General features: G+C 69.1%; 1 protein-coding gene across 4 annotated transcripts in view; it reads right to left on the bottom strand.

Annotated features, from left to right (window-relative positions):
* Window positions 1-10536, bottom strand: part of sycp3 (synaptonemal complex protein 3) — a 236917-nt gene extending 226381 nt beyond the window's left edge. Inside the window, exon 1 of one of the 4 annotated variants that reach the window (XM_072480705.1) lies at window positions 10404-10536. The gene's annotated coding sequence lies outside the window, so the exon portion shown is untranslated. The other 3 variants (XM_072480708.1, XM_072480707.1, XM_072480706.1) reach the window with 3 other exon arrangements.
* Between the last annotated feature and the right edge of the window lie 702 nt (window positions 10537-11238).

The raw sequence follows: 11238 nt of genomic DNA, 5'->3' as shown, positions 1-11238 counted from the left end.
CCCCTCTTCCCCCCTCCCTCTTCCCCCCTCCTCCCTCCCCCGTCTCCCTCCCACCCCCCTCTCTCCCTCACCCACCCCCCTCTCTCCCTCACCCACCCCCCCTCTCTCCCCACCCACCCCCCCTCTCTCCCTCACCACCCCCCTCTCTCCCTCACCCACCCCCCTCTCCCCTCACCCACCCCCCCCTCTCCCTCACCCACCCCCCCTCTCTCCCTCACCCACCCCCCCTCTCTCCCTCACCCACCCCCCCCTCTCTCCCTCACCCACCCCCCCCTCTCTCCCACCCACCCCCCCTCTCTCCCTCACCCACCCCCCCCTCCTCACCCACCCCCCTCTCTCCCTCACCCACCCCCCTCTCTCCCTCACCCACCCCCCCTCCTCACCCTCACCCACCCCCCTCTCTCCCTCACCCACCCCCCCCTCTCCCACACACCACCCCCCCTCTCTCCCTCACCCACCCCCCCTCTCCCACACCCACCCCCCCCCCTCTCACCCACACCCACCCCCCTCTCACCCACACCCACCCCCCCCTCTCACCCACACCCACCCCCCTCACCCACCCCCCCCACACCCACACCCACCCCCCTCTCACCCACCCACCCCCCTCTCACCCACCCACCCCCCTCTCTCCCTCACACCACCCCCCCCCCCCACACACCCCACCACCCCCCCCTCACACCCACCCCCCCCCCCTCACTCCCTCACCCACCCCCCTCTCTCCCTCACCCACCCCCCTCTCTCCCTCACCCCCCCCCCTCTCTCCCTCACCCACCCCCCTCTCCCTCCCACCACACACCCCTTCCACACACACCCCTCCTCACTCCCTCACACCCCCCTCAACCCCCCACACCCCCACACCCACCACACCCACCCCTCACCCTCACACCCCCCCCCTCCCTCCCACCACCCCCCCCTCCCACCCACACCCCCCCACACCCACCCTCACCCCCACCCTCCACCCACACCCCCCTCCCTCCCTCACCCCCCCCTCTCCCTCCCTCACCCCCCCCCTCCTCCCCACCCCCTCACCCCCCACACCCCCCCTCTCCCTCCCTCACCCCCCCTCTCCCACCCTCACCCCCCCTCACCCCCCTCACCCCCCCTCCCTCCCTCACCCCCCCCTCCCACCCTCACCCCCCCCCCTCCCTCACCCCCCCCCTCCCTCCCTCACCCCCCTCCTCTCCCTCCCTCACCCCCCTCCTCTCCCTCCCTCACCCCCCTCCTCTCCCTCCCTCACCCCCCACCTCACCCTCCCTCACCCCCCACCTCACCCTCCCTCACCCCCCTCCACCCCACCCCTCCCCCCACCACACCACCCCACCCCCCTCCCACCCACCCCCCCCCACTCCCTCCACCCCCCCCTCCACCCCCCCCTCACCCACCACAACCCCCTCTCCCTCCCTCAACCCCCTCTCCCTCCCTCAACCCCCTCTCCCCCCTCAACCCCCTCTCCCTCCCTCAACCCCCTCTCCCTCCCTCAACCCCCTCTCCTCCCTCAACCCCCTCTCCCTCCCTCAACCCCCTCTCCCTCCCTCAACCCCCCTCTCCCTCCCTCAACCCCCTCTCCCTCCCTCAACCCCCTCTCCCTCCCTCAACCCCCTCTCCCTCCCTCAACCCCCTCTCCCTCCCTCAACCCCCTCTCCCTCCCTCAACCCCCTCTCCCTCCCTCAACCCCCCTCTCCCTCCCTCAACCCCCCCTCTCCCTCCCTCAACCCCCCCTCTCCCTCCCTCACCCCCTCCCTCCCTCACCCCCCCCCTCTCCCTCCCTCACCCCCCCCCTCTCCCTCCCTCACACCCCCCTCTCCCTCCCTCACACCCCCCTCTCCCTCCCTCACACTCCCCTCTCCCTCCCTCACCCCCCCTCTCCCTCCCTCACCCCCCCCTCCCTCCCTCACCCCCCCCCTCCCTCCCTCACCCCCCCCTCCCTCCCTCACCCCCCTCCTCTCCCTCCCTCACCCCCCTCCTCTCCCTCCCTCACCCCCCTCCTCTCCCTCCCTCACCCCCCTCCTCTCCCTCCCTCACCCCCCTCCTCTCCCTCCCTCACCCCCCTCCTCTCCCTCCCTCAACCCCCTCTCCCTCCCTCAACCCCCTCTCCCTCCCTCAACCCCCTCTCCCTCCCTCAACCCCCTCTCCCTCCCTCAACCCCCTCTCCCTCCCTCAACCCCCTCAACCCCCTCTCCCTCCCTCAACCCCCTCTCCCTCCCTCAACCCCCTCTCCCTCCCTCAACCCCCCTCTCCCTCCCTCAACCCCCTCTCCCTCCCTCAACACCCTCTCCCTCCCTCAACCCCCTCTCCCTCCCTCAACCCCCTCTCCCTCCCTCAACCCCCTCTCCCTCCCTCAACCCCCCTCTCCCTCCCTCAACCCCCCCTCTCCCTCCCTCAACCCCCCCTCTCCCTCCCTCAACCCCCCCTCTCCCTCCCTCAACCCCCCCTCTCCCTCCCACCACCACCCCCACACCCCCCTCTCTCCCTCCCAACCCCCCTCTCTACCACCCACTCCTCTCTCCCTCCCTCACAACCCCCTGCTCGCTTTCCCTCACACCCCCCTTCTCGCTTTCCCTCACACCCCCTTCTCTCTCCCTCCCTCACAGCCCCCTCTCTCCCTCCCTCACACCCACCTTCTCTCTCCCTCCCTCACAGCCCCCTCTCTCCCTCAATCACAACCCCCTGTCTCCCTCCCTCACAACCCCCTGTCTCCCTCCCTCACAACCCCCTCTCTCCCTCACAACCCCCTCTCCCTCCCTCCCTCACAACCCCCTCTCCCTCCCAACCCCCTCTCTCCCTCCCTCACAACCCCCTCTCTCCCTCCCTCACAACCCCCTCTCTCCCTCCCTCACAACCCCCTCTCTCCCTCACACCACCCCCCCCACACCCCCTCTCTCCCTCCCATCCCCCTCTCCCACCCACTCCTCTCTCCCTCCCTCACACCCCCTCTCCCTCACAACCCCCTTCTCGCTTTCCCTCACACCCCCTTCTCGCTTTCCCTCACACCCCCCTTCTCGCTTTCCCTCACACCCCCCTTCTCTCTCCCTCCCTCACACCCCCCTCTCTCCCTCCCTCACACCCCCCTCTCTCCCTCCCTCACACCCCCCTCTCTCCCTCCCTCACACCCCCCTCTCCCTCACACCCCTCTCCCTCCCTCAACCCCCTCTCTCCCTCCCACCACCCCCCCACACACCCCTCTCTCCCTCCCATCCCCCCCTCTCCTCTCTCCCTCCCTCACACCCCCTCTCCCTCACACCCCCTTCTCGCTTTCCCTCACACCCCCTTTCTCGCTTTCCCTCACACCCCCTTTCTCACTTTCCCTCACACACCCCCTTCTCTCTCCCTCCCTCACACCCCCCTCTCTCCCTCCCTCACACCCCCCTCTCTCCCTCCCTCACACCCCCCTCTCTCCCTCCCTCACACCCCCCTCTCTCCCTCCCTCACACCCCCCTCTCCCTCCCTCACACCCCCCTCTCTCCCTCCCTCACACCCCCCTCTCTCCCTCCCTCACACCCCCCTCTCTCCCTCCCTCACACCCCCCTCTCTCCCTCCCTCACACCCCCCTCTCTCCCTCCCTCACACCCCCCTCTCTCCCTCCCTCACACCCCCCTCTCTCCCTCCCTCACACCCCCCTCTCTCCCTCCCTCACACTCCCCTCTCTCCCTCCCTCACACCCCCCTCTCCCTCCCTCACACCCCCCCCTCTCCCTCCCTCACACCCCCCTCTCTCCCTCCCTCACACCCCCCTCTCTCCCTCCCTCACACCCCCCTCTCTCCCTCCCTCACACCCCCCTCTCTCCCTCCCTCACACCCCCCTCTCTCCCTCCCTCACACCCCCCTCTCTCCCTCCCTCACACCCCCCTCTCTCCCTCCCTCACACCCCCCTCTCTCCCTCCCTCACACCCCCCTCTCTCCCTCCCTCACACCCCCCTCTCTCCCTCCCTCACACCCCCCTCTCTCCCTCCCTCACACCCCCCTCTCTCCCTCCCTCACACCCCCTCTCCCTCACAACCCTTCTCGCTTTCCCTCACACCCCTTCTCGCTTTCCCTCACACCCCCCCTTCTCTCTCCCTCCCTCACACCCCCTCTCCCTCACAACCCCCTTCTCGCTTTCCCTCGCACCCCCCTCTCTCCCTCCCTCGCACCCCCCTCTCTCCCTCCCTCGCACCCCCCTCTCTCCCTCCCTCGCACCCCCCTCTCTCCCTCCCTCGCACCCCCCTCTCTCCCTCCCTCGCACCCCCTCTCTCCCTCCCTCGCACCCCCCTCTCTCCCTCCCTCGCACCCCCCTCTCTCCCTCCCTCGCACCCCCCTCTCTCCCTCCCTCGCACCCCCCTCTCTCCCTCCCTCGCACCCCCCTCTCTCGCACCCCCCTCTCTCCCTCCCTCGCACCCCCCTCTCTCCCTCCCTCGCACCCCCCTCTCTCCCTCCCTCGCACCCCCCTCTCTCCCTCCCTCGCACCCCCCTCTCTCCCTCCCTCGCACCCCCCTCTCTCCCTCCCTCGCACCCCCCTCTCTCCCTCCCTCGCACCCCCCTCTCTCCCTCCCTCGCACCCCCCTCTCTCCCTCCCTCGCACCCCCCTCTCTCCCTCCCTCGCACCCCCCTCTCTCCCTCCCTCGCACCCCCCTCTCTCCCTCCCTCGCACCCCCCTCTCTCCCTCCCTCGCACCCCCCTCTCTCCCTCCCTCGCACCCCCCTCTCTCCCTCCCTCGCACCCCCCTCTCTCCCTCCCTCGCACCCCCCTCTCTCCCTCCCTCGCACCCCCCTCTCTCCCTCCCTCGCACCCCCCTCTCTCCCTCCCTCGCACCCCCCTCTCTCCCTCCCTCGCACCCCCCTCTCTCCCTCCCTCGCACCCCCCTCTCTCCCTCCCTCGCACCCCCCTCTCTCCCTCCCTCGCACCCCCCTCTCTCCCTCCCTCGCACCCCCCTCTCTCCCTCCCTCGCACCCCCCTCTCTCCCTCCCTCGCACCCCCCTCTCTCCCTCCCTCGCACCCCCCTCTCTCCCTCCCTCGCACCCCCCTCTCTCCCTCCCTCGCACCCCCTCTCTCCCTCCCTCGCACCCCCCTCTCTCCCTCCCTCGCACCCCCCTCTCTCCCTCCCTCGCACCCCCCTCTCTCCCTCCCTCGCACCCCCCTCTCTCCCTCCCTCGCACCCCCCTCTCTCGCACCCCCCTCTCTCCCTCCCTCGCACCCCCCTCTCTCCCTCCCTCGCACCCCCCTCTCTCCCTCCCTCGCACCCCCCTCTCTCCCTCCCTCGCTCCCCCCTCTCTCCCTCCCTCGCTCCCCCCCTCGCACCCCCCTCTCCCTCCCTCGCACCCCCCTCTCTCCCTCCCTCGCACCCCCCTCTCTCCCTCCCTCGCACCCCCCTCTCTCCCTCCCTCACACCCCCCTCTCTCCCTCCCTCACACCCCCCTCTCTCCCTCCCTCACACCCCCCTCTCTCCCTCACACCCCTCTCCCTCTCTCCCTCCCTCAACCCCCTCTCTCCCTCCCTCCCACCCCCCCCCCCACACACCCCCCTCTCCCTCCCATCCCCCCTCTCCACTCTCCTCTCTCCCTCCCTCACACCCCCTCTCCCTCACACCCCCTTCTCGCTTTCCCTCACACCCCCTTTCTCACTTTCCCTCACCCCCCCCTTCTCTCTCCCTCCCTCACACCCCCCTCTCTCCCTCCCTCACACTCCCCTCTCTCCCTCCCTCACACTCCCCTCTCTCCCTCCCTCACACTCCCCTCTCTCCCTCCCTCACACTCCCCTCTCTCCCTCCCTCACACCCCCCTCTCTCCCTCCCTCACACCCCCCTCTCTCCCTCCCTCACACCCCCCTCTCTCCCTCCCTCACAACCCCCACAACCCCCTCTCTCCCTCCCATCCCCCCTCTCCTCTCTCCCTCCCTCACACCCCCTCTCCCTCACAACCCCCTTCTCGCTTTCCCTCGCACCCCCCTCTCTCCCTCCCTCGCACCCCCCTCCCTCCCTCGCACCCCCCTCTCTCCCTCCCTCGCACCCCCCCTCTCTCCCTCCCTCGCACCCCCCTCTCTCCCTCCCTCGCACCCCCCTCTCTCCCTCCCTCGCACCCCCCTCTCTCCCTCCCTCGCACCCCCCTCTCTCCCTCCCTCGCACCCCCCTCTCTCCCTCCCTCGCACCCCCCTCTCTCCCTCCCTCGCACCCCCCTCTCTCCCTCCCTCGCACCCCCCTCTCTCCCTCCCTCGCACCCCCCTCTCTCCCTCCCTCGCACCCCCCTCTCTCCCTCCCTCGCACCCCCCTCTCTCCCTCCCTCGCACCCCCCTCTCTCCCTCCCTCGCACCCCCCTCTCTCCCTCCCTCGCACCCCCCTCTCTCCCTCCCTCGCACCCCCCTCTCTCCCTCCCTCGCACCCCCCTCTCTCCCTCCCTCGCACCCCCCTCTCCCTCCCTCGCACCCCCCTCTCCCTCCCTCCCTCGCACCCCCCTCTCCCTCCCTCGCACCCCCCTCCCTCGCACCCCTCTCTCTCCCTCCCTCGCACCCCCCTCTCTCTCTCCCTCGCACCCCCCTCTCTCTCTCCCTCGCACCCCCCTCTCCACCTCCCTCGCACCCCCCACTCCACCTCCCTCGCACCCCCCTCTCTCCCTCCCTCGCACCCCCCTTTCCCTCCCTCGCACCCCCCCTCTCCCTCCCTCGCACCCCCCCTCTCCCTCCCTCGCACCCCCCCTCTCCCTCCCTCGCACCCCCCCCTCTCTCCCTCCCTCGCACCCCCCTCTCTCCCTCCCTCGCACCCCCCTCTCTCCCTCCCTCGCACCCCCCTCTCTCCCTCCCTCGCACCCCCCTCTCTCCCTCCCTCGCACCCCCCTCTCTCCCTCCCTCGCACCCCCCTCTCTCCCTCCCTCGCACCCCCCTCTCTCCCTCCCTCGCACCCCCCTCTCTCCCTCCCTCGCACCCCTCTCTCACACCCCTCTCCCTCCCTCACACCCCTCTCCCTCCCTCACACCCCCCTCCCTCCCTCACACCCCCCTCCCTCCCTCACACCCCCCTCCCTCCCTCACACCCCCCTCCCTCACCCCCCCTCCCTCACCCCCCCTCCCTCACCCCCCCTCCCTCACCCCCCCCTCCCTCCCTCTCCCCCCCTCCCTCCCTCCCACACCCCTCTCCCTCCCTCACACCCCCCTTCTCCCTCCCTCACACCCCCCCCCTTCTCCCTCCCTCACACACCCCCCCTTCTCCCTCCCTCACACACCCCCCCCTTCTCCCTCCCTCACACACCCCCCCTCTCTCTCTTTCCCTCACCCCCCCCGCCCCCCCTCTCTCTTTCCCTCACCCCCCCCCTCTCTCTCTTTCCCTCACCCCCGCCCCCCCTCTCTCTTTCCCTCACCCCCGCCCCCCCCTCTCTCTCTTTCCCTCACCCCCGCCCCCCCCCTCTCTCTTTCCCTCACCCCCGCCCCCCCCTCTCTCTCTTTCCCTCACCCCCCGCCCCCCCCTCTCTCTTTCCCTCACCCCCGCCCCCCCCTCTCTCTTTCCCTCACCCCCGCCCCCCCTCTTTCCCTCACCCCCGCCCCCCCTCTCTCTTTCCCTCACCCCCGCCCCCCCCTCTCTCTTTCCCTCACCCCCGCCCCCCCCCTCTCTCTCTTTCCCTCACCCCCGCCCCCCCTCTCTTTCCCTCACCCCCGCCCCCCCCTCTCTTTCCCTCACCCCCGCCCCCCCCCTCTCTCTTTCCCTCACCCCCGCCCCCGCTCTCTCTTTCCCTCACTCCCCCTCTCTCTTTCCCTCACCCCCGCCCCCCCCTCTCTCTCTTTCCCTCACCCCCGCCCCCCCTCTCTCTCTTTCCCTCACCCCCGCCCCCCCTCTCTCTCTTTCCCTCACCCCCGCCCCCCCCTCTCTCTCTTTCCCTCACCCCCGCCCCCCCCTCTCTCTCTTTCCCTCACCCCCGCCCCCCCCTCTCTCTCTTTCCCTCACCCCCGCCCCCCCTCTCTCTTTCCCTCACCCCCGCCCCCCCCTCTCTCTCTTTCCCTCACCCCCGCCCCCCCTCTCTCTCTTTCCCTCACCCCCCCCTCTCTCTCTTTCCCTCACCCCCACCCCGCCCCCCCCTCTCTCTCTTTCCCTCGCCCCCCCCTCTCTCTCTTTCCCTCGCCCCCCCCCTCTCTCTTTCCCTCGCCCCCCCTCTCTCTTTCCCTCACCCCCACCCCGCCCCCCCCTCTCTCTCTTTCCCTCACCCCCACCCCGCCCCCCCCTCTCTCTCTCTTTCCCTCACCCCGCCCCCCCCTCTCTCTCTTTCCCTCACCCCCACCCCGCCCCCCCCCTCTCTTTCCCTCGCCCCCCCCCTCTCTCTCTCTTTCCCTCACCCCCACCCCGCCCCCCCCTCTCTTTCCCTCACCCCCACCCTGCCCCCCCCTCTCTCTCTTTCCCTCACCCCCACCCCCTCTCTCTCTTTCCCTCACCCCCACCCCGCCCCCCCTCTCTCTCTTTCCCTCACCCCCACCCCGCCCCCCCCTCTCTCTTTCCCTCGCCCCCCCCCTCTCTTTCCCTCACCCCCGCCCCCCCTCTCTCTCTTTCCCTCACCCCCCCCTCTCTCTCTTTCCCTCACCCCCCCCTCTCTCTCTTTCCCTCACCCCCCCCCTCTCTCTCTTTCCCTCACCCCCCGCCCCCCCCTCTCTCTTTCCCTCACCCCCCGCCCCCCCCCTCTCTCTTTCCCTCACCCCCCCCGCCCCTCTCTTTCCCTCACCCCCCCCGCCCCTCTCTCTCTTTCCCTCACCCCCGCCCCCCCCTCTCTCTCTTTCCCTCACCCCCCACCCCCCCCTCTCTCTTTCCCTCACCCCCGCCCCCCTCTCTCTCTCTCTTTCCCTCACCCCCGCCCCCCTCTCTCTCTCTTTCCCTCACCCCCGCCCCCCCCCCTCTCTCTCTTTCCCTCACCCCCGCCCCCCCCTCTCTCTCTCTCTTTCCCTCACCCCCCGCCCCCCCCTCTCTCTCTCTTTCCCTCACCCCCCGCCCCCCCCTCTCTCTCTCTTTCCCTCACCCCCCGCCCCCCCCTCTCTCTCTCTTTCCCTCACCCCCCGCCCCCCCCTCTCTCTCTTTCCCTCACCCCCCGCCCCCCCCTCTCTCTCTTTCCCTCACCCCCCGCCCCCCCCTCTCTCTCTCTCTCTCTTTCCCTCACACCCACCCCCCCTCTCCTCTCTCTTTCCCTCACACCCACCCCCCCTCTCCTCTCTCTTTCCCTCACACCCACCCCCCCCTCCTCTCTCTTTCCCTCACACCCACCCCCCCTCTCTCTTTCCCTCACACCCACCCCCCCCTCTCTCTTTCCCTCACACCCACCCCCCCCTCTCTCTTTCCCTCACACCCACCCCCCCTCTCTCTTTCCCTCACACCCACCCCCCCCTCTCTCTTTCCCTCACACCCACCCCCCCCTCTCTCTTTCCCTCACACCCACCCCCCCCTCTCTCTTTCCCTCACACCCACCCCCCCCTCTCTCTTTCCCTCACACCCACCCCCCCCTCTCTTTCCCTCACACCCACCCCCCCCTCTCACCCACCCCCCCCTCTCACCCACCCCCCCCTCTCTCTTTCCCTCACACCCACCCCCCCTCTCTTTCCCTCACACCCACCCCCCCCCTCTTTCCCTCACACCCACCCCCCCCTCTCACCCACCCCCCCCTCTCTCTTTCCCTCACACCCACCCCCCCTCTCTCTTTCCCTCACACCCACCCCCCCCTCTCTCTTTCCCTCACACCCACCCCCCCCTCTCTCTCTTTCCCTCACACCCACCCCCCCCTCTCTCTTTCCCTCACACCCACCCCCCCTCTCTCTTTCCCTCACACCCACCCCCCCTCTCTCTTTCCCTCACACCCACCCCCCCCCTCTCTCTTTCCCTCACACACCCACCCCCCCCCTCTCTCTTTCCCTCACACCCACCCCCCCCTCTCTCTTTCCCTCACACCCACCCCCCCCTCTCTCTTTCCCTCACACCCACCCCCCCCTCTCTCTTTCCCTCACACCCACCCCCCCTCTCTCTTTCCCTCACACCCACCCCCCCCTCTCTCTTTCCCTCACACCCACCCCCCCTCTCTCTTTCCCTCACACCCACCCCCCCTCTCTCTTTCCCTCACACCCACCCCCCCTCTCTCTTTCCCTCACACCCACCCCCCCTCTCTCTTTCCCTCACACCCACCCCCCCCCTCTCTCTTTCCCTCACACCCACCCCCCCCCCTCTCTCTTTCCCTCACACCCACCCCCCCTCTCTCTCTTTCCCTCACACCCACCCCCCCTCTCTCTCTTTCCCTCACACCCACCCCCCCTCTCTCTCTTTCCCTCACACCCACCTTACTCTCAAACCCTCGTACCTCCCTTGTACCTCACTCTGTTTTGACGGTTATCTTCCCGCCACTTGCGCCTGCTCACGTGGCGGATGGTTGCGTCCATAGCCATGGACGCTGAGCACCGCCGGATCAATCGCCTCAATTACCTTGTTGAGATGGAGGTCGCTCACGCCGTCCCCCTCACCTAACCCGCCCCGCCTGTCTCGCCAGTCGCTGTGGGAAATCGCAGGCACTATATCACCTGGCGGACCTGCGCCGGAGCGGGAAAGGGGTAAACAGTCCGGCTGCGCGCGCGGCTGTTGCAGCCAATGAGCAGCAGCGCAATGGGACACCTGCCGGACCGGTGCCAAACAGCCGGCGGGTCTGCGGCCGCCATTTTGGGCTGAGCTGGGACTCCATCTTGTGAAACATGAACAGAGCCGGACAGTGCGGCCCGGAGGCAGAGCCAGCCAGTGCGGCCCTGAGGGCGGAAGCACACATCAGCATTCACCACATCATTGGTCAGAGCTGATATTTCACCAAACCGTCGGCCAGACCCGATCATTTACCTGATCATTGAGCAGACCCGGTCATTCACCAGATCGAAAGAGAAACTGCTGGAAAATCTCAGCAGGTCTGGCAGCATCTGTAGGGAGAGACAAGAGCGAACGTTTCGAGCCCAGTAACTCTTTGTCAAAGCGGTGCTGAGTCACTGGACTCAAAACGTTCCCTCTTTTCTCTCTCTCCAGATGCTGCCAGACCTGCTGAGATTTTCCAGCATTTTCTCTTTAGTTTCAGATTCCAGCATCCACAGTAATTTGCTTTTATCCATTCACCAGATCATTGAGCAGACCAGATCAAGCGCCAACAAGCTTTCACATGCCTCCAATTTCAGTCACAAACACACTGATTGCTATTACAGAACTCCGCGTTGCTCTGTTCCATTAAACATCACTACACTTGTGAAGAATTTTGACGTTATCAGAGAGATACACGAAGCAA

Source organism: Scyliorhinus torazame, chromosome 17, assembly GCF_047496885.1.
Source record: "Scyliorhinus torazame isolate Kashiwa2021f chromosome 17, sScyTor2.1, whole genome shotgun sequence".
NCBI lineage: Eukaryota > Metazoa > Chordata > Chondrichthyes > Carcharhiniformes > Scyliorhinidae > Scyliorhinus > Scyliorhinus torazame.
This window is presented reverse-complemented; position numbering and strand designations above follow the sequence as displayed.